Consider the following 26625-nt stretch of genomic DNA (forward strand, 5'->3'; position numbering starts at 1 on the left):
CTCGCCCCCCCGCCTTAGGCACAGGCTGCCTCGCCTTCTTAAAGCACCGCATAGCGGGGTGAGCCCCTCCACAATGCGAGCACTCATGCCTAAAACGGCAGGAGGAGTACCACCTGCAGTGGCTCTCGTTAAAGAGCCAGCACACTCCTTTCTTTGGACCAGCCGGTGCCCCTGAAGGAGCCCCGGCTGCTCCTGAAAAGGGGGAAGGACGACTGGGAGTCATGATCAGCAGCCATAGGCTACCATCCTGGGTACTAAAATCTAACCCTGGACACGCCGCCATCTTTTGGCGGAACTGCTGGTCATACCGGTACCAGCTCTGACCACCATAAACCTTATATGCACCCCAAATAAGGTCTAGGTAGCCGAACAAGGCAGGTGCCCGGTCCGGAAAACTCTTGGTCAGGATAGTAGCGAACACGGCAAAACCTTGCAACCAATTCCCAAATGTCCGTGGGAGTTGTTTGCTCTTCTCCGTGTCCTGGGGATCGCCACGACGTGGCCTATCTACAGAATCCTTCTCCGGAGGGACCAGTGAGAGAAAATCTACAAACTCTCCTTTTAAAATTTTATCACATGTCTCTACTGGGACATGCATGCCCAACGGAGACAATTCACAGCCAGGTAGCGGAGGGCGGAACACCCCTCCCCATGCCGGCGTTGCTGGGGCCTGCACCCCCAGGCCCCTATGTGTCTCACTGTGCGCAGCGGGTGGCAACCTAGGTACCACCTCCCTATGGGTCTCACTGTGCGCAGCGGGAGGCAACCTATCTACTACCTCTCTAAGCAGGCGCAACAAGTCCCCTTGCTCCTGATGTGACCCCCCAGCTAGGCTACCCCAAGCGCTAGCGCAGGCCAACTCACCGCTGACAGGAGCTGCCACGTGAGCCCGCTCTCCAGGGCAGTCGCCACCATCTCCTTGCTGGTCCTGGTCATCTGATTCGTGGGATCCAGACTCCGAATCCTGTGGGTCAGCAGTACTCCGGCCGGTCCGCCAGTTGCTGGGTCCACTACCAGATGGGTTGCTGGTAGTGACCATTCTGCTGCTTCCTCCACGTCCTTCAGCAGCCAGGGGCCGACCCCCCGCCATATTGCCTCTCCGGTGCCTTCCTTCACCTATTGAGGCTCTTTCCTGGCTCTCCCGAGCCTCTCTGCGCCGACTTTGCCCCACTTCCGGGTTCCTCTGCCCCACTTCCGGGTTTCGCGGCACTTGCGCGCGTGACGTCATCACGCGCGCGCCGCCCGTCACTGCCGGTGCGACCACGCTCTTTCCCGCCATCCTGAGTGAGCGCGTCATTTCCGGTGCGGCCGGAAGAGAAGGAGGACTCCTCGAGCGCTCTTCCCGCGCTCCGCCATGTTGGGCCCGACTCACCGACATCATTGCAGCCCGCGGCCGCCTCCTGGCAGCCCGGGATCCACTGCTCACCACGCCATCAACGATCCTGGTGCTTCTCCCGACCGGAACAGCCACCTCACCGCCACCTCGTCTCACTGGGCTTGGAGAAAGACGAGTAGGAGGCCTAGACCGCCTAGGCCTCCTACCACTCGCCAGCGATGGGCTCTCAGCATCCAGCAGGTCCTCTCCTCTCACCTCCTGGGGTAAACCGGCCATTACTTCAGCCAGAGAGCCAGCTCCATGAGACGAACGGTAAGCCTGCAGCATCCCAATCAGGGCATCCTTAGACACTGCAGCCATCTTAAAATCAACAATCAGGTAAGGCAATAATAAAATCTCCTGAAATTTTTTTTTTTTTTTTTTTTTTTTGTGTTGTATATGGAAAGAAGGGAAACAATAGGGAAAAACCTGTTCCAGCCTTCTTTCAGGAATGGTGAGTACCCTCCCCTAGCATACATACTTATACTGTCCCCCATATTGCCACAATTGTATCCCATCAGTCCACACCCCCTTACTGTGTGGCAGCAGTCATGCCTCCCCTTCCTTACAGTCCAGGGGATCCCTATCTCTCGTAAGATTTCTCATCAGTACATTTTTGGCTCAATATTATGGTAAGTATGATACCAGTATTACGGTAGTATATTTTAAAAGTATTGCACAGTATCTAGAGGGTTACTAAGTCAAGATAATTCAAAGTGAATTTAAAGTGAATTTCAAATTTAGGGCCACAGTAGCCAAACTTAAATCGTAGATTATAGATATATTTTTCCAGTTTGGCTATTTTAACCTTAAATTTAAAATTCAATTCAATGAATTCTCATTTTAATAAATAACCCTGTTAGTGTTTAAGGCAAAATTTACAGCCGCATATTCTGCCTTCTATAAATGGAGAAATTGATCATACATTTCTGCGTATGTAAAATTATTTATGCAGATATAATGTGTAACATGTCTTACCAGTCGCATAAGCAAGCAATTGCTGGGAGCTACCATATGTCACACTAAATTACCCCACTGGGTGATGAAATGCGGCAAGCTGTTTGGCTTCTGCTATAACGCCAGAAGGTTTTTCTTGGTGTGCTTCACATGCTTTTCTTTCATTAAGGAGTTAATATTTCATACTGCAGGCTGTTATATTCTAATGAGCAAAATAAGGAATACTTCAAGTAGCAATATGTGATATACAATATTGTTCTGTGTCATTATTACCAGGTAAATACCTGTAAATCCTTGCAAATCCCAAACAGAAGTAAACCTCAAAATATACATAATAAAAAAAGATGTTTAATAAGATAATGATTAACAGGAATACATATTTTACTCAAATTTCTATATGCAAAAACAAAAATATTTCATTTTTATAGATCGTTCACATATCAAATGTTAATTGGGAAAGATGTAGAACCTAATTCAAATAGTGTTAGTACATGTATAATATCCACAATGGATGAATAGATAGCTTTTCTACATAGCATTGATGGCTACTGCAGTGCATTTAAAGTTAGTTGAGACAAAGTGTGTAACAATTCATTTAGCAGGACCCATGTATAGGTAAGTAATAACATGAGACAACCTGTATGTGTAACTGATTAATATTATTTACCTAGCATTGGATTTATTTTTTTAGTTATATACATCTGCCTTTAATAACCTTGTGCACAAGCACATACTTCTAAGGAAACGTGCATTAAATGGACACTGCAGACCCCTAAATCACTTTAGCTTGCTGAAATGCTGTATGTGTGAAGAGTATGTCCTCTTTTTTCATTTTACGAAATATTCAGATTTTAATATAAATTCGCACATTTATAAATTATCCTTATTACACCCCCTGGCTATCAATCAGACAATTGGTCCTATTACTTCCTTGTTGTTTAGCTCAGTGGAGCTAAACTCAAGAGGCAGCAATTGCCCAGAACACCTACCTTACATAGCACCTACTCTAGAACCTCATGTTCACAGGCAAAAGAACCATAGCCAGCACACATTGTGGTTTATAAAGTTTTGTAATATCAATAGTTTCAGACAACATGCTTTCTTCTCTCTATCTTTTATTTCTTAACAAATCGATTCAAATGTATTAACACGTTTGGGTGCTTAGGGGAGCCGGGTATTTTTGTTTTATATACAAAATAAATCCAGAGCTACTTAACAAGTGTATTTCTACAGTAGCCACAATTCCCGGAATGTTTAATTAACAACCCAGCTTGGGATGATAGGGCTTAAGCGTCTAATTAGAGATTATTTTATAGCCAACTCAAGGGGCACTGCTGTATTTATTTATTTGATAAAATTAATTTTCTTGTAACATTAAGTAAATAAAGACAAATGGATAACGAGCCCAATATGAATGCACTTGTCATGTTATAGAACTGGTTTGTTTTATTATTTTTGTTGTTTTAATTAACAAATGGAATGAGTGACATTGTTTCAGGGCAGCCAGGCCTAAAATACATAAATATATAAACTACTTTTCATTGACCCATTTATTTCATCTTCATTTTTTTCATAGCTAAGACCTAGATCTTCATGACTAACATTGAGGTGCAAACGATGATAAAACACAAAGTGTTTGTTTCATAGTAATAAATTATATTGAAAGACAGCATGTGTGATAAATATGTAGATAGATAAAAGGATAACAGACAGCCTCTGTATTGTATTTTATTATTATGATCTAAGAATAGCGTGATTATATTAGTAAAGAATGCAAATCAACAAATCTTAAAAAAATTTACAGTATGAAATATGTTCTTACATCAGTCCATCAGTCTATTTCACATTCCTTGGAAATTATATATGGTTTTATAAACATGATTTTCAATATCATGGTTTTATCTAATGAACTCTTTGAGGCTTGACGGGCTGCTCAACACAGAAAAAAGAAACACATTGCTGGCCACTCCTTTGATCAAAGGCTTAAATCAGCAGAGAAACATTCATGCAATCTCCAGTGACTTCAAAAGGTGGAAAAAAGCTTTGATATAAAAATAAAAACAATAATCACAATAATTAAAATCAACCGGTACATCTGTCTATTCTATTAAGTGTTCATGAATATTTCATAACATAATTTCTTTAAGAGGAAAAAAAGCTTTTTTCAACTTATTTTTCTTGACTTTTATACCACGCAAGTTATTCTTCAGAATACTTTAACATTCTTCAAACAAGGCCATTTGCTGCAATTTACTTCAGTCTATAGTTTGAGCCAAAATACAAAAATATGATCATTTTGTCAGATGCCCTTCTGCCGCAAATCATCCTGCTCCTTTAAGCGACAAGCTTGTATAATTCTAAAATATAACAATTCGTTTGATTAATGGAAATTACTTCAAAGGCTAGATATCATAAAATGCACAGTGATAATTGTAGAATGAGCTCATCATCAATATTTTCCAAAAGAAAGATAAGGCATATAGTTTCCATGTCTTTATCTAAAATAACATATAATTATAACATTTGGTTTTCAGTGAACAACGAAGGTTAGAATGGAACTTCATAATTATACCAATTAGGGCCAATGACCCCATCATGTAAGTACTTTTTAATAAACCTTAATGGCCAACATTGATGTTAACAAGAATAATAGATTGCTAAGTATTTACTGGATGTTATCTACAATGAAGAGCTGGAATAAAAATTATGTGAAGCCAGATTAAAAATATCCATATTAAATCCCTCTGTTCAGATAAATGCAAAAATGTAAGAAGTTAGAGAATCACAAAGCTTACAAATGCAGCAACAACATATGATGTAGTGGTTATGGTACAATGAGTGCTCTGGTGTCCACCAGTGTAAGTAGTCAAACAGTTTGCTTAAGGTTTGACATTTTCTTTCTTCTTCTAATCATTGTTTCTTGAGGTTTTGTCAACAAAAGTACCATGTCACACGTTTAAGTACAGTGTATATATAAGGGACAACCTCCATTAAAACAATAGTGATATGAACATAAACTATACAGAAACAAAAAAATTACATAGACATGAAAGTATTCACACCATATTTTGAGGTACATTGTTCAGATTTGTCTCCTGAGAAATACCATCAGTTACATCAAGTATATCACACCCAGAGAGGATTCCCCTTCCCAGCAACCCCATTGACCAACCCAACTGTAGGCCAAGAAAGGAAAGCTGTAATTGTACTAATTATGCTTCATTAGTATTAGAGTTGGACAGATAATCGTGTTAGACCTGAGTTAAATCTGGTTCCAATGACTTCATGTCTTAGTTTCCATCTCTTTCTGATTCGGTGTAAGACATATTTTCATCCCTACAATTAATCTGATGTTTGGTGTATAAATATTGCTGGATGAGAACTTCATGGATCAGGTCAAGGTAGATGAAGCTAGCAAACATAAGTAGAACTCAGTGGATTTATTTAAGGACCCCAAGCAGAAATCCTTGAAAAGGCATGGACTGCATCCCAGAATAGGTGTAACATTGTGCAGTCCCACCAAGTTTGGTATGATATAACCATGGCCCAGAGAAATCTCCAGCAAGAGGGCCTAGTTGAGTTTTAAATTTTATTGTGTAAGATAGTAAGATACCATCTGATATAAGTTCGCTCTGGGCCTCTATATAATTATTGCACAATGTCACCTTCTTCAGCACATTGACCATCTTGCATCATTTACACTGTGAAAAGTATACCCTCCATTTTTTTTCCCCACAACTCCATGAACCAAGCTTTAGTCTCCTGTAGCCATTAGAGCAGTGTAACACAGGAACAAGGTTTTAACCTGTATGGGAAAAGTTCAACAACAGTGAAATATCTGATGGGCTAGTGGATAAGAAGCCATTATTTTACTCCAGGAGGCATGTACATGTTTGTTAATGGCACTGGATAGCTGGAGCTAGAAGAATATGAGAAGATCGTATATGGTTTGGAGAGAGCCAAACGTGATTACCCTGGAGTATGCAAAAAACTGATGTGTGGAGTGAATCCCTTTTCTAATCACAGGTTTGTTGAAATACCAGGAGACACTGTCTGTATAGTAGCTAAAGATCCATATATGCAAAGACACAAGGGGACTTAAATTTAAGTAGAAAGCTGTTCCAGATTTAAACCCAGAGGTAGTGAGAAACAGAGATACCGGTCTGAGCCTAAATATTTTGGACAACCATATTAACTCTAGGAGGATTATCCAGTAACTTGGTTCCTCTCCATATTCACTAGCAGATTAGAGACCCCATTCTCCCTGACAGGTGGGGCCTCGGAGTAACTTCAGAAAATGTCTTGCTCTATATTTAGAAAAAATAAAAAAGAGGTAGTATCTGTTGTGCTGTTTTTCAATATGAAGCAGGTAGTGAAATTGGTAATGTGAGGAATAAGAACAAGAACTTCAGCAGGACCATCATTTTGATGGTTTATATGTAGCTTGTCCAGGAGATCAGGAGGCTTTTCCAAGAGTTAAGGGTTTGCCTAAGTTGACTGAGTAGAGGAAATAGTTATCTTTAAACAGAGTTGGTTAGGTTCTGTTATCTTACTACCAAGGTAAACCAGTATAGAAAAGGTACCAACAGATAATCTACAATACAATAATAACAGAAAAGACAGAGAAGTTTTGGGCCAATAGGTATGTAACAGGACACTTCCGTGCGTCGCTCGGATCACTTCCGGGTACATCAATCGGATGCTTCCAGATTTGTAAATCAAGCCTCTCTTTCATACTGCGTCTGGAAGTGCGGACGTCAGCATCAAGTACAACAATGCGTTCCACTTGCCTGCATGCATTCCACCGCTCATTAAGGAGTGTAACTAGTCCATATTGTCCATAGAAAACATATAATTGCAAAAGATGATTAGTAAATAACCCAGAAAAAAGGAAATCGATCTGACATAAAATGAATAAAAACATACACATTCAAAATTACTAAATAAATGAATACATATTAAATAGACAAGATTATTAATAAAAGATAAAAATAATCTATAAAATCAACCTAAAAGACACTATTATAAAAACACTATTATAAAAAACACATCAAATCAAAATTCAGTCCCATTGGTTGCATAGCTTTTAATGTGTGTATCCAATAACCCTCTCTTTTTCTTAGATGCATCATGAGGTCACCACCTCTTTCATCTAAGTCACTTGTTCAATGACTATACATTTAAAATTATTAATATTAAAAAGAGGGCATTTATTACAATGTCACTGAATGTGACACCATACGATTTTTAATATTGTTTTTGGGTTCTTGAAATCTAACTTTAGCTTTCCTTCCCATCCTCCCCACCTACTACCCACTGAGTGTGTTTTATCCACTAATAGGTGACTCTGTACATACAATATTTGTTATACCAAGGTAAACCAAATAGATCGATCTCCATTCAAAAGCAAACTCCTGCACCATAGTGGCAACCTTTTAATATTTATGGGGGGGGGGGGGGGAGGAGGGCTTGGTTTTCAAGGTATTTAAATTATAGTAGTTCAATTTACCAAATTGAGACAGTAAAGAGAGCAGATTTGGGTAAGAAACTCTAGAGTTAAACATTGTTAATAGAATGTCATTGTCAAATAATGACATTAGATGTTCCCGTGCTGCTAACTGGATGCCTGTGATTTCAGGGTAGGATCTGATGGCCATGGATGATGGTTCTAGGTAGAGATTATAAAGTAAGGGAAACAGAGGATACCCCTGGAGTGTGCCATTTGTTATGAGGGAAAGAGATGAGAGAAAAACCCAGAGTTAAATACGATTGCTCAATTATAAGCTAATCCCAATTTAGCTGATTTAGGCCTTGTTTGCGTCAAGGATTAGGAAGAGGATTTGTTGGTGTAGTTGGGAGGGGATGGAGAACATTAAGCACCCTCGTGGTGATTTTATGAACCCTGATTGGTCATAATGTATTAATTCTGGAAGATGTGGAGCCAACCTGTAAACTAAACAGCTTTGTGTAAATTTTGGTATCCCTATTGAGAAGAGAGATTGTGTGAAAATGTTGACAAGCTTTTGGCACCTTCCCTGGTATTGTCCGGTAACATCTCCTCTGGGAACCATCCCCTCTGGAAACTGGAATTTATTATTTTTGATTGAAAAGGAGCAAACAGTTTTACTTTTTAACTTGGGCTCACATGACAATGTTCCCTGACTCTTCTTTTCTGGTGCTGAGCTAGTGGAATTAGCTCTCCTGAACAAAGCCCTGCTCATGGACTTAGTGTGCCAGTACATATTTATATTGGTCCCTGATAAAATCAAAAGACTATGTAAGTCAGTATACATTGTTTTATGTGTTTTTTTATTATATTGCCAATATTCATAACTAAACCTGATTTTATATATATATATATATATATATATATATATATATATATATATATATATATATATATATATATATATATAGCTGTACATGTGAAAATATACTTAATGTGCATAGCAAATATCTTATCAAATGTTTAGTATGTTACAAAAATCCGATGAACCAAAAGGGTGTGAAAATGGGCCAATCAATGTTCTGCAAAATATATACATAATATAATGGTGCTACCAGACTATGCACTTTTGTTTCCCAGATCAAGTAAGAAAAAGTGAACAACAGAGGAAAAAACATGAGTGTTAAAAAAAAACCTTTATATATGTCTGCATTATATTTTTATTACACTTATATTAATTTATATTTTTATATTTATTTAAAATTTATATTTTTTGACGCAACTCCTGACATTTTCATTTATCTCTTTTTTTTCAATGCAACCTATCATCCAATCTGCCCAAATTTCGAACTAATTGCTGTTCAGACCAAAACAAATCACCAAGTTTATGCAATTTCATATTTCTCTTTTCTTAAAATAAATGTAAAATAAGGTCCATTCCTAATAATGTTGTAATCTTGCAAAACTGAGGATATTAAGGGCATATCTCAGTGTGACCAACACACTTTCTTCTTTCAAATGAAGTCATTAGTTTATAGAAATAAAGCTCATCATCATGGTTGTATTTTCAGCAATTTGTTTTTTATCTCTATGATCGAATACAAGAGGTTGTTCAATCAAACCCTGCAGAGTTTGTGTTATAAATTGCTATCAGTCTATCCACTTTTATCGGTTCCTTGATTTTCATTTTGTATCTCCGATTATTTGGCATGGGTTTAACTTGAAAGCAGCATTCCTTTGTCTGAATTCCTGCTGTCACATCTATTGTGGAGTGTGTGTATGTGTGAGTGTGTGTGAGCTTAAATGTACATGCAATCTGAGAATTATTATATTCCTTTTTTCAATGGAAATTAGAGCAACATAGAGCAAAAAATGTAGTAACTTAAAGTTTCCCGCATTCAGTATTTTTTTTCAGTATGCGCGTGTGGGTCATTTTTTAAAGAACAATTATTTTGTTAGATGTGTTTCTTTTATAGAATAGAATATTTGTCTTCCTTTTAAAAATGCCATTATGCTTGTAATCCAATGACAGTCTCTTCACTCACTGATCCTTCTACTCTGAGGTCACAAAGTATGATGATCTCTGTCCAATCTGTAATCTGTGTCCAACCCAGTTATCCAGAAGTATTATAGCACACCTATTGTTCAGTGTCAAAATATTTTGCATGATGATGGCTGATGTCAGTTGTTGAACCGTATGATACAAATTTAATCTGCAAGGCTGCAGAAGCAGCATCCATGCCTCAAACTCCCTTTATTAAGATTAAGTGATTTTGGTGCTTAAACCCTTAAGGACTGAGCCAAATGTAAATGTTTTGATCAAAATAAAACAAACAAAACTTGGAATTTGACTATATGTCTGTTCAACCGTAATTCACCTCTTTCATATTAAGTGCATCCACACTTTTATATACTTTTATTCAGGAGAAATAGGGCTTTCATTTAACATCAAATATTTAACTATGAAACATAATTTAATATGAATAAAATATAAAAAAATGTGAGAAATTAAGAAATGTAATTTTTTTAGTTCTGCATAACATTTTAACTGTGAATGTCCTAATAATGTTTGCTTTTACTGCAATAAAATACACATATTTGTATTTAGCGATGTCTCGCGTGTATATAAAGGTTTTATGGTGTTTTGGGAAGTTACAGGGTCAAATATAGCATGTTCCATTTTTCATTTTTTTCACATTGAAATTCGCCAGATTGGTTACGTTGCCTTTGATACCGCATGGTAGCCCAGGAATGAGAATTACCCCCATGATGGCATACCATTTGCAAACAAATATTAACGCTAACTTTAGCCAGTGTTTGTGACAAAGTGACTAAAAAAGACTGGACATACCCCATTTGCAATACCTTGGGTTGTCTACTTGGGATGTGCAAATGGTATGACATCATGGGGGTAATTCTCATTCCTGGACTACCATACGGTACACAAATACACATTGCACCCCTTACACACATATAATCTGTCACAAACAAACCACTGTCAGGATCTTATCCTGACAAACCAGGAACATGTTTCATTTTCTTCTGTTTTATTTCATGAAATGCCTGTTTTTCGCCTCTAGTGGATCTTTTTAAGTCCTTTAGAAGACGGGTTAGTTACTCTTGGATGTTGAGGCCGCGGACATTGTATGAGAACATGATCAGATCTTCTTGCGCGAAGTGTGAGCTTTCTCTCGGCAGCATTTTGGCTGAGTTCTATCTGAGGCTCCTCTTTCTCATGAGGGGAGATGGATGCAGGAGGCGAGGGGGAGGAGGGGGAGAGAATGAATAAAAGAGAGAGAGGGAGAGCGAGAGAGAGAGGAAAGTGAGAAAGAAGGTGGCGAGTAAGTTACTTGTTGACCTCTTGAACTCTATTGTCTTCCTCTTGATGGAAAAAAAGGAAAAGGTTGGTGGAAATTCATATGGTATCTTGGTTTACTGGATTGGGAATGGCCTTTGGAATATTGTCTAGACCGGGAACTACTGCTGGGAAAGCAGCCTCTACCTTTCCCAACCTTACCAAAAACCATTGGGTAAAAAACTTTCTTTAAAGATTCTTGGGCTTTATCAGGAGATTAAAAAAATACAAACATATTTACTAATTTATTTTAAAATATTTCCCCAAATAATAAGCCAAATGCTGAAGGGCCTGGTTTATTATTGGCAATATAAGTCAGTTGGGGGTCCATATTCATGAGAATAGATCTGTGTCATTCACATTATAAAGACAAATTAGTATTTCCTAAAATAAACATGCAGGTCTTTGAGCCCATCCTTTAAAAATATCTGTTGTCACTGGAAGTCCTGTTTAGGCTGATGATTTTGTGAGTTGTCCAAAAATATCCAGCAATTTGTCTTGACGGGATCTCATTGATCTGCCTAACTCTTTCTTGGGATTATTCCCTGAATTACAATAAAAGGGTCCAAATCAGGGGCCATAGATACCTTGTTAGATACAATTGGTCTTGTACATTCTGTTCAAAGTTTATTTCTTGTAGCCTTACTTAAAGGCTTGCTTATCAAAGTCTCCAGATATTGTGAAATATGGAAGCAGGATCCCATACACTGGATCTGGATATTTAATGTCTCCTGCATCAAAAAAGTTTACTTTTAGTATCCAAAACAATTGACTTTGCTTCTTTTAGGAATTGAGGAACATTCCTCCTTTTTAGACAATGAATTGGATGAAGCTTCGTTGACTGATTCATAATCATCATCACAGTCAGACAATTCACTGGATAAAGTGTGATATGAGTCTGGTTTGCATCTCAATGATTTTCGTGTTTGTTTTACTTCCTGATGGTTATAGGGTCTATTGTGTGATTTAGGCACACATTTCTTAATACTATGCTGAGATAGCAGTTATTTGATGTTTTTATTTTTGTTTTTATTTTTGTTCTGGTCCTTATTTATTTGCCCTATTTAGGAGAGAGAATAGGACAGTCTAAACAGTGCTTTCTTTTATGGGTCACTTTGCTGGGTTTTATAATACTTTTAGCCAGGTAACGAGAGAATGCCTCCACTGACCAAAATAAGATCAGAGAGATAAAGTCATAACCATGGATTTATATTGTGAAAGTGATTACAGGAACCGCACTCAATCCAGCAACCCCACCATGTTAAGGCAACAAAGAAATTCCCCAGGCACTCAGAGTGTCAAAGCTGCAGGCAGATTTAATGAAATAAAAAGAGCAGCAATGTTTCAACCTACTAAGAGGTATTTTTGAAGCTTGAAAAAGACCTCTTAATAGGTTGAAACGTTGCTGCTCTTTTTGTTTCATTAAATCTGCATGCGGCTTTGACAGTCTGTGTGCCTGGAGAATTTCTTTGTTTCCATAACCATGGATTTAGACAAAGATGGTGTCAGTATTGTTATGTATTAGCAATCTCTGGTAAAAAAAAAAGCATTGGGATAATGTAATGGAGGTGGGAACAGAGGGCATGGCCAGAAACACACAGTCACATGCCCAAAATGACCCCAAACGGACTCAGTGAATCAAGCCACAATCCCCCTGCAACAGTCCCAGGCAGTGAAAGCAGTGGGCCCCAACTCTAAGAGGGGCAAAAACAACAGTAAAACCTGCAGCCTCAGATGGCCAAAATGACCACCACAATCGGAGCTCAAACAGTGAAAAACTCAGTATGCACAAATAAAGAGAGGCAAAGTCAGCCACAATTAATAAAATCCATTGTAGCAGATCCAACAAGATGTACACGAGAATTCAAGTGAACGTAAAGGAGCAGACAAGTCTCATCAACATATATCAAAATAAAAGTTCAAATGTAAATTATATAAATATATACAAATATATACATATACATAGGTCTTAAGGACACAGTGAGTAAAACACATATGAAAGCCAAATCAATTTATTAAGAATCATGAATAACATAAGAGATAAAATCATGTAGAATACTTTACTGTCAGAAGGAGCAGCAAAGAAAGAGGAGTACAAGCTATAGACTTCCTGTAATATGACTGTACTTGATGCTGATTGGTCAAGACTTTTAACTGTTCATGCTTGATTGTGAGCCCTACCTACCTGTTATTAATACTTTTGCTGCTTTGAGTAGTAAAGAAAGTTGTGGCGGAACCAACCTCGCCACTGTGAACTGGAGAAGCCTGGTTGCTAGCCTCCTGCCCTGCGACTATGGCCCTGGGGTGTATTAACCCTTTAAGAAGTGTATTTGGGCACACTGGATTTTTGTATGCTGTTCCTGGCCCTTTAAATACTTGGGAGCAGTATTACAACTTTTAAACTGGCACGTCGAATGCAGTCGAAGTGCCGAAGTCGTCAAAGTGCCGAAGTCATCGAAGTGGCCCCATTCGACAAACGAACACGTGGCGGTGGCCATTTTAACTTATTCGAACGCGGTCAGCGGTGTTTGCAGCCAAATCTATGGAACTGTTTGCGGCTACCCAAATGCACGAAGACCGCTGACTCGCACCTACTTTGACACTGCGGCTGGAGACTAAGTCCCGTTCGAAGATTCGAATGTTCGTTCGAATGGGACTTAGTCGTTTTCACGGTGTAAAATAGACCAACTGCACAGCCCAAATCCATGGAACTGTTTTGGGCATGAAAGGTGCCTGCGGTCGGTCATACAGGACTTATACTTATCTCCCGAACGGCTGGACAGATTCGTATGATTTTTGGGTATGTTTGTATTTGGAATGTGCTGATTAATAATCTGTAATATTAATTAATGTTGTTAATATTGGATGTATGGTTTTAGAGTTATGAAAGTTGGGTAAAATGTATGTTTAAATTGTACGGATAATTGGGTTACCTCTCCGGCTAAGGGGAGGGAATCTGTGGGATGTAACCATTGTGTGATTGGGTAATTTATAATTAGATGTGGGTGTCTCACTTGCAGGGTAGAATTGCATAAAAGCAGAGTGTGTGTAATTAAACCAGAGTTCTACTTTACCCTCAATTTGGAGTGCCGTCTCTTATTGGGGGAATCTGCTACAAGGGATTGCTATGCTTGTCATATTCCCTTGCTACATCCCTGTTAAGCTCTGGTAAGCGCTGGTTCCTTTTTTGCTCTCTGGAGGAGTCTACGGTGGTTATAGTTTCTGCTGCAGTGCTTGGAGCCCTCAGGAAGCGCTAGGAGCATCCTTCAACTGAGGTACCCAGTCGGGGTGCCCGTCGATCCGTTACAAAAGTTATAAGCATTTTTACGAGCTTTCTCTCTGCAATAAAATTATAGAATTATACCCAGATCCATGAGATTTTGAAGAGTAAAAGTAGACCTTTATGCATGTTTTGTCTTTTCTAGGAGTCAAATACCATTCTAATTCTAGTATTTGGTCTAATGTAATACGCTATCATCTGTGCTTTTCAATATCACTAAACTAGAATTGAATGTGACTATGAAATCTCTTTGAAAATCTCTGAATTGCCCAACAAACTACAAACTATTCATAAAACGGAAAAATCCTGGAAAACATTTTGATTTATCCCACACTCTTGATAATCTTTCAGCTAGTGTAGCTACTTCCTGCTGCTGGGCTAGCATTAGAAAGGATTACACATTTATAAAATGTTTTTAAATATTTTAATCATTTGCTAGGAATGCGTCCTATTCTGAAAAAATAGTAGCAGAGGCTTCTCATTCATTTTTATTCAATTACTAATTTGTTATTTTTTAAAAAAAATATTGAATAATTGATGAGATCTCGATAAAACTCTTTAAATTGTCTTGTTGAAAATACCTTAGCATGGTCTCTTGTGTTGCTTGCTATATAAACAGTCTCAGATTTATACATTGTTTATTTATGTACAACATAATGTTAATTTATGCCAGTAATAAACGCTCATTTTCTTTTCTTGTTGTATAGCTATTTAAAACGATAAAAAAACACATAATACCTTATGTTTTCCCATTAAAACTACCAAACTAGAATTATTTCTTAGATGCTAATTAGTTTTTACATTCATAGTTCAAGATAATCTTTATGACTTTGAAGTGGCATTGATAAAAATATATATTTTTTTTTTACTTTTTCACCAACAAATGCATAATTCCACAGAATTTGTATGTGTCTGATACAATTAAAAAAAAAAAAAAAGAAAGAAAGAAAGAAAGAAAACTAGGAGAAAAACACCATTCACTGAGCACATGCTCAAATATAAGGGTTGCATTCAGGAAAGAATAACTTAAGATGATTGTGCTCCCATCTTGGCTGTATTGATCAATCTCTAGACAAATTGATTTCAAATTCTATGTTTAGTGAATAAACTCTTAAGCGATGATGTAATGCACAAAACTATCACTGCAAATAACAATATTAAAAAAAATGTTCATTTATATTATTTGAACTTAATTAAATGCTGTGTTTGCCCTAATAAGTACTTTGTTTATAATGGAATTTCATATTTTTCATATTTAGTTAAAATTAAGTTTACTCAGATTTTGTGTTTATTTAAGTTATTCTTTAGTTTGAAATAGTCATAAAATTAATCAAAAAACTTCCATTCACTATGTATATATTAAAATACAATATTAAATGCAGGAATGAGATTGTTTGTTTAATAACAAAATAAATACATACTGCTTGTGATTTAGAATGCAATTATAAAAAAAGTAAATTAAACTTTGAAATCATATTAAAACAGGGTTTTCAACAGGGTGCCAGTTATAAGCTCGAATGCGTATTACATATACAGTATCACTCATTTTATTAAATCATGCTGTGTTCTATTCTGTCAGCATGCAGATAGATGACTATTATATATGAGATAATTAATAGAATTTCTAAATCATGTAAAGCTATAAAAATCATAATAGTAGACAAATCTTAACCCCTTAAGGACAGATGCTATTGCCCAAGTTCCAAAACCCAAATATTTATAGATAAAACATATTTAAATATGAATAACATCTAAAAAAGTATGATTCAGGGGATTCAAAATGGGGTATGTCCAGTCATTTTTTTGTATTCTTTTTTTTAAGTGCATATTGATATTAACAATTGAGCTTGTGATGCCACAACATCATATACAGGTTGTTTAGAGGCAGGTCCATTAACACAGGTAGTCGTTGCCATGTACATGGGTATATAGGTCAGAGCTAGGGACAGGCAACAAGCTTGTTGGTTTTATCCCCCTGTTCAGTAGTAGAAGGTGGTGTCTGTATTGTGAATGCTTGTAGTCGGGGATATCCCCAGTTGGGGTTTCTTTTTTCTAAGCTAGCCAAGTGTGCCCATGTTTTTGGTGCCCATGCTTGGATCTGGGTTTGGTTCATTAAGTCGAGTGCATGTATTGTGCTATGTGTTTGTGAGTAGGTGGGTGTCGCAGTCCATTTTTCGGTGAGGGGGCTTAGAGGGGTGGTTTAGTGTCGTCTTTCGTGGTGTTGTAGGTTAGCGTTTGTGCCCCTGTGTGGTCTTATAGCATCTATCAAAGTCGTAGCAGAGGTCATGTGTCTGGTATGCGATGTCTGTTAAGGTAGGTAGTGTCAACCCCTAACCTGAGGGGGTCACGAGGGGGTTGTCATCACGGTCTGTTTAAGATGATACATCAACAAAACTTGGAGTTCAGAGAGATTAGAAGGGTGAACTGAGATGAGAACAGCAGAACATGGAAACTAGCAGTATACGTTTTGTGAGGTATTCAGGTCACTGCCTCCTGCCTCTTTTTACTCCTAGGGATGAAAGGAACAGCTCCCTCAGGGTCCTAGGCGTGGGAAGTCGATAGTGTTACCAGTGTTAGGGTGTTTAGTGTTAGTCCCAGTTGTTGGAAGAGGGCAGGGTGCCTCTGATATTGACGTGAGTTTCAAGACGTCTTCTCCGCTGATAACTGCCAGTGTTTTCGGCAGCAGCCATCTATATTCCATGTTCTCTTTCCGAAGTTGTTCCGTCACTTCACCAATGGACTTCCTCCAGAGCAGGGTGCTCCGAGTAACATCCTGGAAAAAGGTGAGTTGGGAGGCTTCGAAGGGGTAGTGGTGTTTTGCCTCTCATCGCTGCTAGTATGCGGCGTTTGTCTGACATGGTGTGGCAGCGAACTATGACGTCCCTTGGAGCCGATGTGGGTGCCTGTTTGGCCTTGTTGATGCGGAAGTGGACATCAAATTCTATTTTTTTTGCTTGTGTGTGTGGTAGGAGTATAGCCTTGAGTCTCTTCAGGAACTGTGGCAGTTCTGTCGGTCCCACTGTGTTAGGGATTCCCCTTATTTTGATATGTGTGCGCCTGCTGCGGTCTTCCATGGCATCTAGCATTTTGGAATGCTGTGTTTGCAGATTGTAATTGTCGCAGGGTGTCTCCCATGTTTTTCACTTCTTGTCTGAGGTCTAATATGTCCTGTTCAGAGGCCTGCACCCTAGCAGTTAATGCCTGTGTTTCTGTTCCCACCATGTTTATGTTGGCATCAAACATCTGCTTCATCTCTTGTAGCAGGTGCCTTAAATCCCCTTTGGTCGCTGGGGCTGTGTCATCCCCTTCTGCTTGTGGACTGCTGGGGTTACTGTTCTGTGTCCCTCTACTTGCTGCTCTGAGCAAGTGGAGTCTCTCTCAGGGTCCTGTTCGGCCGCCATTTTGTGGCCTGCTGTGCATTGCAATAAGGCCCCTATATCTTGGGAGTCCCTGGGTGGAGCAGCTTGTGATTTCTGTGAATGTCTCCTCATGTTGTTGCTGGGGGTGTGCAGGTAATCGACCGGCAATTTGGACCAGTCACCTAAGCCCGGGTAGAATGCCGTGGGTAGCTGTGCCGCCAGCGCGAGGGAGAGGTAGGCCCGAGATTTGCTGCCCCATTTTTTCCCCGTTTGCGCATACACAAAGGGCATCTGTGGGTAGCCCCCTGAGTCATGTTGCTGTGGCTGTGGGTCTCGCAGGTCGATGACCCCCTGTACCTGTGATATTGGGTTGATTGCCTGGTAATGTTGGGGAGCCATGGAGAAAGGCGTCCATTCGGCTCTGTGGTTAAGCTCCGCCCCCTGCCCAGTCATTATTAATAGCCACTTAGTCACAAAACGTGGCTAACGCTAGTGTTCATATATGTTTTTTGCATTTTTGACACAAAAACTATAATTTCACTGATAATATCATCATCATTATACATTTTATTGCTACAAAAAATGTATATGTGTGTTCAGCAATATCTCACAAGTACAACAATACCACCCATGTACAAGTTTTATGGGGTTTTGGAAAGTTACAGGGTCAAATGTAGGGCTTGCAAATGAAATGCTCTGGTATTTTTACTGGGTTGTTATATGAATTATATATATATACACACTGAGGTAAAGTATTTGTTCCCCTGCTGATTTTGAACATTTGCCAACTGACAAAGAAATGATCAGTCTATAATTTTAATGGTAGGTGTATTTTAACAGTGAGAGAGAGAATAACAAAAAAAATCCAGAAAAACGCATGTCAAAAAAGTTATAAATTGATTTGCATGTCAATGAGTGAAATAAGTATTTGACCCCCACTCCTCTTTGCAGATTCTCTTCAATAGATTAAGGTTTAGAGGCTGACGTTTGGCAACTTAAACCTTCAGATCCCTCCACAGATTTTCTAAGAGATTAAGGTCTGGAAGCTGGCCAGGCCACTCCAGGACCTTAATGTGCTTCTTCAACTCCATTGTTGCCTTGGCTGTGTGTTTTGGGTCATTGTCATGCTGGAATACCCATCCAGGAACTATTTTCAATGCCCTGGCTGAGGGAAGGAGATTCTCACCCAAGATTTGACGGTACATGGCCCCATCCATCGTCGGTGCAGTTGTCTTGTCCCCTTAGCAGAAAAACACCCTCCAAAGCATAATGTTTCCACCTCCATGTTTGACCGTTGGGCGTTGGGATTGGTGTTCTTGCGGTCTTAGGCAGCTTTCCTCCAAACACGGCAAGTTGAATTGATGCCAAAGAGCTAAATTTTGGTCTCATCTGAACACAACCCTTTCACCCAGTTCTACTCTGAATCATTCAGATGTTCATTGGCAAACTTCAGACGGGCCTGTACATGTGCTTTCTTGAGCAGGGGGACCTTGCGGGTGCTGCAGGATTTCAGTCCTTCACGGCGTAATGTGTTACCAATTGTTTTCTTTGTGACTATGGTCCCAGCTGCCTTGAGATCATTAACAAGATCCTCCCGTGTAGTTCTGTTCTGATTCTTCACCGTTCTCATGATCATTGAAACTCGACAAGGTGAGATCTTGCATGGAGCACCAGACCGAGGGAGACTGACAGTTATTTTGTGTTTCCTCCATTTGCGAATAATCGCACCAACTGTTGTCACCTTCTCACCAAGCTGCTTGGCGATGGTCTTGTAGTCCATTGCAGCCTTGTGTACATCTACAATCTTGTCCTTGACATCCTTGGACAGCTCCTTGGTCTTGGCCATGGTGGAGAGTTTGGAATCTTATTGATTGATTGCTTATGTGGACAGGTGTCTTTTATACAGGTAACAAATTGAGATTAGTAGCACTCCCTTTAAGAGAGTGCTCCTAATCTCAGCTCGTTACCTGTATAAAAGACACTTGGGAACCAGAAATCTTGCTGATTGATATAGGCTCAAATACTTATTTCACCCATTGACATGCAAATCAATTTATAACTTTTTTGACTTGCGTTTTTCTGTTTTGTTTTTTTTTTAATTCTGTCTCTCACTGTTAAAATACACCTATCATTAAAATTATAGACTGATCATTTCTTTGTCAGTGGACAAATGTTAAAAATCAGCAGGGGTTCAAATATTTTTTTCCCTCACTGTATATTTCATTCCAATTGCATTTTGATGATAATATATAAAAAAAAAACAATATACATACACAAGCTTGATAAACCATATTTTGCTTCTTCACTCTAGCAAAAACAAACATCAGGATGGTTCATTGATGTCAGTTAAAGCGATGTGCGTTTTACAAACTACACACTTTTTCCAATGTATATATTATGTGGATAACATCTTGCATTATTATGATATTTTGTAAGTAGGAACTCTAATTGTTTATATGTTCCCTGTTTTTTATATCATTCACAATGTCTTTGCAATGCATCCAAGGTTGTGGTGTATAGCACTATACTGAAGTTTCCAATTGAAAGCATTATGTAATGTTGATTTCTATTTTATGTATCCCTTAGAAAGCTCTGGTTAACTTGTTCAGTTGTATCAGACAGTGGAATTTAATGTAGTTTTTTTTTTTTTTTTTTTAAATTAAGGAGGATCTTTTGTTTGTTCATAATATAATAACAATATATTACATTTTTATTTTTATCCCACATCAGATATTATCGACACATGCTATTTTTTTCAAGCACATCTTTTTTGCAAACACAATATTGGTCACTATAGTAACCACAATGATGGGTGTGCAAGCATCACTGTGCGGTGACTTCCAGTTAGGATCACACAATCACTCAGAATACAGACAAAATCACTTTTGGAACAACTTACTTTAGTTCACGCAGAACATTGTCTTGAGTCATCCCATCCCAATTTTTCCATTTGCACATCACCTGCCATTGGTTCCTCCTTAGTGTATACTAATCAGTGTACTAATTTCACTGTACTGTTAGTAATTTATGTATTTAAAAATGTTTGGGCACTTGGTTTTGCTCTCTCAGACCACATACATCTCCACAAGCTAGTACATTCCTCAATGTCATTCAGTGTCAGATAAGGCATGAACAATCCTGAAGTGAATGCTCATAAAATACCATATTACACTTTGATTCATTGAGCAGTGACAAACTACTGGTGCATATCTGTTGCACAACTTACCTGGCTCCATACCATTCGAGGTCAGCGTTTGAATGAGATCCACTTCCAGGTTCATCCAGATGCCATTTTGACAGTACCTGTGCTCCACAAGGTCTTCTACTTCAGCTGTGTTTTCAGGATTCAAGCCGCAAGGTTTTCAAGTCAAACAGCTTTCCAGCAACACAGATTAAGTACTAATACTCACCAAACCATAAGTTGATCCACCCGTCACACCAGGTACAGTCCCATGGTGCCTTCATGGGTTAGGTCCTCACTGTCACAACCATCGTCGGGCCATATGGGAAATTGTGTTCTTGGACCTGGCTGGGATTGAACCTGGGTCTTCTTTATCCAAGTCAGCCTTACCTTTGGCTCCACGCATCTTTTCTGGCTTCCTGTTTCCCTTTGTGTTCTGTTCTCTGATTCTCTACTCCTGGACCTGCACACCTGTTCCAGGTTCCCAGATAAGTGGCTGTTACCAACCTATTTAAACCCTGCCTGGCTAGAGTCTCATTGTTAGATCGTTTTGTTCCTGTTTATGAATCATTGCTGTTCGTCTGACTCCTGGTTTGATTCTCTGCCCGTCTTCCGTTTCTGCCTGATTGCTGCCTGTCCTGACTACTGATTTTGACCACAACTGTTCTTTTTGGATTATCCTTGCCTGTACTCCGTTCCTGGAAGCACTGTGTCTTATCAGCCCCAGTGCACTGTTTGACAATCTTGGAGGTTTCTACCTCGAGCCCCCTTGGTTTGTGTCAAATTGCAAAGGGTGCCTTAACTCTGCATGTCGGACTCCCCCTCAAGGTAAGATCCCATTACACTCACTTTATGGTTTCCATTCGTATGTTTCACATGCTGCCGACACTTTACAGTGCCCGTTTCATTTGCTACCTTCGCTACATGGTCCATTCATTTTCCTTCACTTGTGATGCATACAACTCCCAAACGGGAACTCCTTACTACGGTTATCTGTCCACACAGTTTCCATTCGTACACTTAGTTGCACGAACGGTGGTTTCAACATAACCCCAATACTGACCTCTACAGGTCAACCATCATATTACAGCATAATATACATTGTGAATTGTTGGGATTTCTGGCATATTTCAGGTATCTGTGATTTAGGCAAGATGTACTATTGGTGGAGATTTACAGCTTGTAGAGTTATTCTTAAAGTCTGATACTTACCTTTTATGTTTCGGTGCAAAACCATTCGTTTACCACCATGTTCTAACATATTCCACTTGTTCTTGCTCATTCTCTTGATTCACCAAAACTCCCGAACTGTTCGTGACATTTGCCTGTCATACTATTACGTCATGCTATTACATCATACTATTGTCATACTATTACATTCGTGCACCTAGTACTACACAAACGGCGGTTCAAGAACACGCTCGCTACTGACCTCTACAGGTCGCCCCCTCATCTCAGATAGCACATACAATTGTATTCATTGTATTTTGCCGAACACTCATGTTCACAACCTCTGAGTACGGCCACACACTCCCGAACGGGAAATAGTCTACTTTAATCATGCGGCACATTGTTTCAGCTACTGATGGTACAAATTCATACTGCAAAAACATTTTGTGCGCAACCACACGAAATACAGCTTTCATTTAAACATACCTACAAATATTGGCCCCCTCCGGTCAAATAACATACAGAATGTTTCAGAATTTATTATAAGGATATTATCTGTTACATCCTTTGTGTGTGAATTTTCACATATTCTGTTGGAATCACTTTTCATGCAGGGCCGGCCTTAGGCATTTGGGCGCCCTGTGCGGAAAATCTTCACAGCGCCCCCCTTCCCGCCCCCCCCTCCCCCACTCCTTCCCCCTTCCCACACACCCTGTCACACACACACGCAGGCAGACAGCCATACACACACACACACAAACACACTCAGGCAGTCATACACAGGCAGCCACACACAAACACACACACAGACATAGAATGTGACGGCAGATAAGAACCATTCGGCCCATCAAGTCTGCCCAGACAGTCACACATAGGCAGTCACACACACACACACAGGCAGACAGCCACACACACACAAACACACACAGGCAGACAGCCACACACAGAGGCTGGCAGTCACACACAGACAGCCACACACAAACACACAGGCAGACAGCCAAACACACAGAGGCAAACAGCCACACACACACACACAGTCACACACAGACAGTCACACACACTGGTAGACAGCCACACACACACAGACAGACAGACACACACTCACTAACAGACAAACACACTAACAGAGACACACTAACAGACACACACTAACAGACACACACTAACAGACACAGACACAGACACAGACACACACACACACTCACTAACAGACAAACACACTAACAGACACACACACTAACAGACACACACACTAACAGACACAGACACACACACACTCACCCACATTAATACATTGTTTCAGCTACTGATGGTACAAATTCATACTGCAAAAACATTTTGTGCGCAACCACACGAAATACAGCTTTCATTTAAACATACCTACAAATATTGGCCCCCTCCGGTCAAATAACATACAGAATGTTTCAGAATTTATTATAAGGATATTATCTGTTACATCCTTTGTGTGTGAATTTTCACATATTCTGTTGGAATCACTTTTCATGCAGGGCCGGCCTTAGGCATTTGGGCGCCCTGTGCGGAAAATCTTCACAGCGCCCCCCTTCCCGCCCCCCCCTCCCCCACTCCTTCCCCCTTCCCACACACCCTGTCACACACACACGCAGGCCATACACACACACACACAAACACACTCAGGCAGTCATACACAGGCAGCCACACACAAACACACACACAGACATAGAATGTGACGGCAGATAAGAACCATTCGGCCCATCAAGTCTGCCCAGACAGTCACACATAGGCAGTCACACACACAAACACACACACACACACAGGCAGACAGCCACACACACACAAAAACACACAGGCAGACAGCCACACACAGAGGCTGGCAGTCACACACAGACAGCCACACACAAACACACAGGCAGACAGCCAAACACACAGAGGCAAACAGCCACACACACACACACAGTCACACACAGACAGTCACACACACTGGTAGACAGCCACACACACACAGACAGACAGACAGTCACACACACACACACACACACACACTGGCAGACAGTCACACACACACACACACACACATAGGCAGACAGCCACACACACACAGTCAGACACACACACACTCACTAACAGACAAACACACTAACAGAGACACACTAACAGACACACACTAACAGACACACACTAACAGACACAGACACAGACACACACACACACTCACTAACAGACAAACACACTAACAGACACACACACTAACAGACACACACACTAACAGACACAGACACACACACACTCACCCACATTAATACATTTTTTAAAAATGTATTTAAACAACCCCCCCAGCCTCCTTACCTTTGGGAATGCTTGGGGGGGATGTCTCTTCCTCCCTGGTGGTGCAGTGGCTGCTGGGCGAGCGGCACTGGCTGGCGGGCAGGCGGCTGGCGAGGGAGCACTTCTTCTGAGCTGTCTGCTCAGCTCCCTCGCGCGCCTCAGAGTGAGGCTGGGAGCCGGAATATGAAGTCATATTCCGGCTCCCAGCCTCACTGTGCGGCGCGCGAGGGAGCTGAGCAGACAGCTCAGAGGAAGTGCTCCCTCGCCAGCCGCCCGCCAGCGCTGCCCGACTGCCTAGCATGTCTGTTAGCCTCGCGGCTAATACGCCCCTGCCGTGTGAGCTATGCGGCCGCAGGGCGCCCCCTGCTCCATGGCGCCCTGTGCGGCCGCACAGCTCGCACACCCCTAAGGCCGGCTCTGTTTTCATGCATTGTTGTCTTCCTGTATAGGTTTAAAACTCATATACTACATAGTTTCATTTAACTTTCCCTGCTTATAATACAATCAGTCTCCCTATGAGAAGGGGGATTTAGTAGCATACAAGTGACTTATTTGACAGAGCGCTTTGCTCTATAACTTATACATGCTGCACATATTAGGATAAGCTTGGCATATGTCTATATCTATTATTTCATACGTTGTTTTATCCGTTCAGGTTACAGGTACTACTAAAAAAAACAACCTGCATCAACTGAAACTCAATTAGTGGGTTCAGTCACCTCTTCTGAGGCTCAAGACGTTAACCCTGCACACATGGTACCAGCTCACATGAAGATATCCTGGAAGGTAAAGATGTCAACTTAGCATCACTGCTAATTGCCTACCAGGATATTGTCGAGAATAAGACATATGCGTATGATGATGTATCTGTGGTGGTCAGATCCAGGGATTCAAGGTTAAACAGGAAACTGACCATCCCTGGGTTTATTTTAGCCTTTGGTACTTATAGAGATGTGATTTGTGCTGTTTACACAAACAGAAGGGAAGAATTTTACCTATATATGCACAAGCTGGTAGACCTAGGCAGCAAATATGGTGGTACAGCATTTTATGACTACCATAGGTTTTTTTCAGCCAAAGTGTCTGGCGCTCTCTCCCAATTCGGGAACAGAACCAACTTGAGGAAAATGGGTACAGAGATATTCTGCAGACACTTTGCAGGTCTTAAGACACCAGCTTGTGCATCATGCTCTTCCACTACCCACACGACCAATTTTTGTCCCAACACAGCGGACGATCAATCTTATGCTCCAGGCCCTAGCACCTCTGGTAGAACAGAGAAACCTACCAGAGACAAATTGGGTTGTCCCATTATCTTTTTTGGCAAATCCCAGATTTGCAACAATTTTAATGTTGGTACGTGTAGTTTCAGAGCATGCAGACTGTTGCATATATGTTCAAGATGTCATCACATTCCTTGGCATACCACCTGACTCGGCATCCATGCAAGCAAGTTTATCACAAGACAAAATAGGGAACATTCTCTACAACATCAATCACTACGTCCTGCTTGGTTCTTGCAACCGCAAGAAGCTACAATCCCTACTAGGTTCCTTAATTTTTTCCATGCGCATCATACCACAAGGCCGCGCTTTCATATCCAGACTACTTTGCCTTTTTCCACACTTCCGACATGACGATCATAGGCTGTCCCTAGATACCCAAGCCACGGCAGACCTGCACATGTGGAAGAATTTCTTAACCACATGGAATGGTAAAATCATGTTCCTTCCAGGATTGTCTGACACTTCACCAACCATATGGTCAGACGCTGTGTCTACCACAGGTTTCGCAGCAATCTATGGGAACGAATGGCTTTGGGGCAGTTGGCCTGTAGAAGTTCAGGATTTGGAAGGTTTTTCCACTACCCCAGCTCTTTTGGAGATTTACCCTATTGTGGTGGCTGCTATGGCATGGGGTCATTTATGGTCAGGGTCATCAGTACGTTGTTACTCAGACAACCAAGCCATGTGCCATATCATCAACAAGGGCCGCTCATCATCTCTAACGATCATGAGATTTCGAAGGAAACTCACTTGGTTGGCCGCATGTCACAATTTCTTTTTGGTTTGCTTTCATGTACAGGGTGTTTGTAACATAGCCGCTGACAGTTTGTCTTGATTTAAATTCCAGGCATTTCATCAAGCACTTCCTACAGCCGCTCAAGCAGACACAGCCACTCCTTCATTTCAGCATCT

The sequence above is a fragment of the Pelobates fuscus genome, chromosome 3, assembly GCF_036172605.1.
Source record: "Pelobates fuscus isolate aPelFus1 chromosome 3, aPelFus1.pri, whole genome shotgun sequence".
Lineage (NCBI taxonomy): Eukaryota > Metazoa > Chordata > Amphibia > Anura > Pelobatidae > Pelobates > Pelobates fuscus.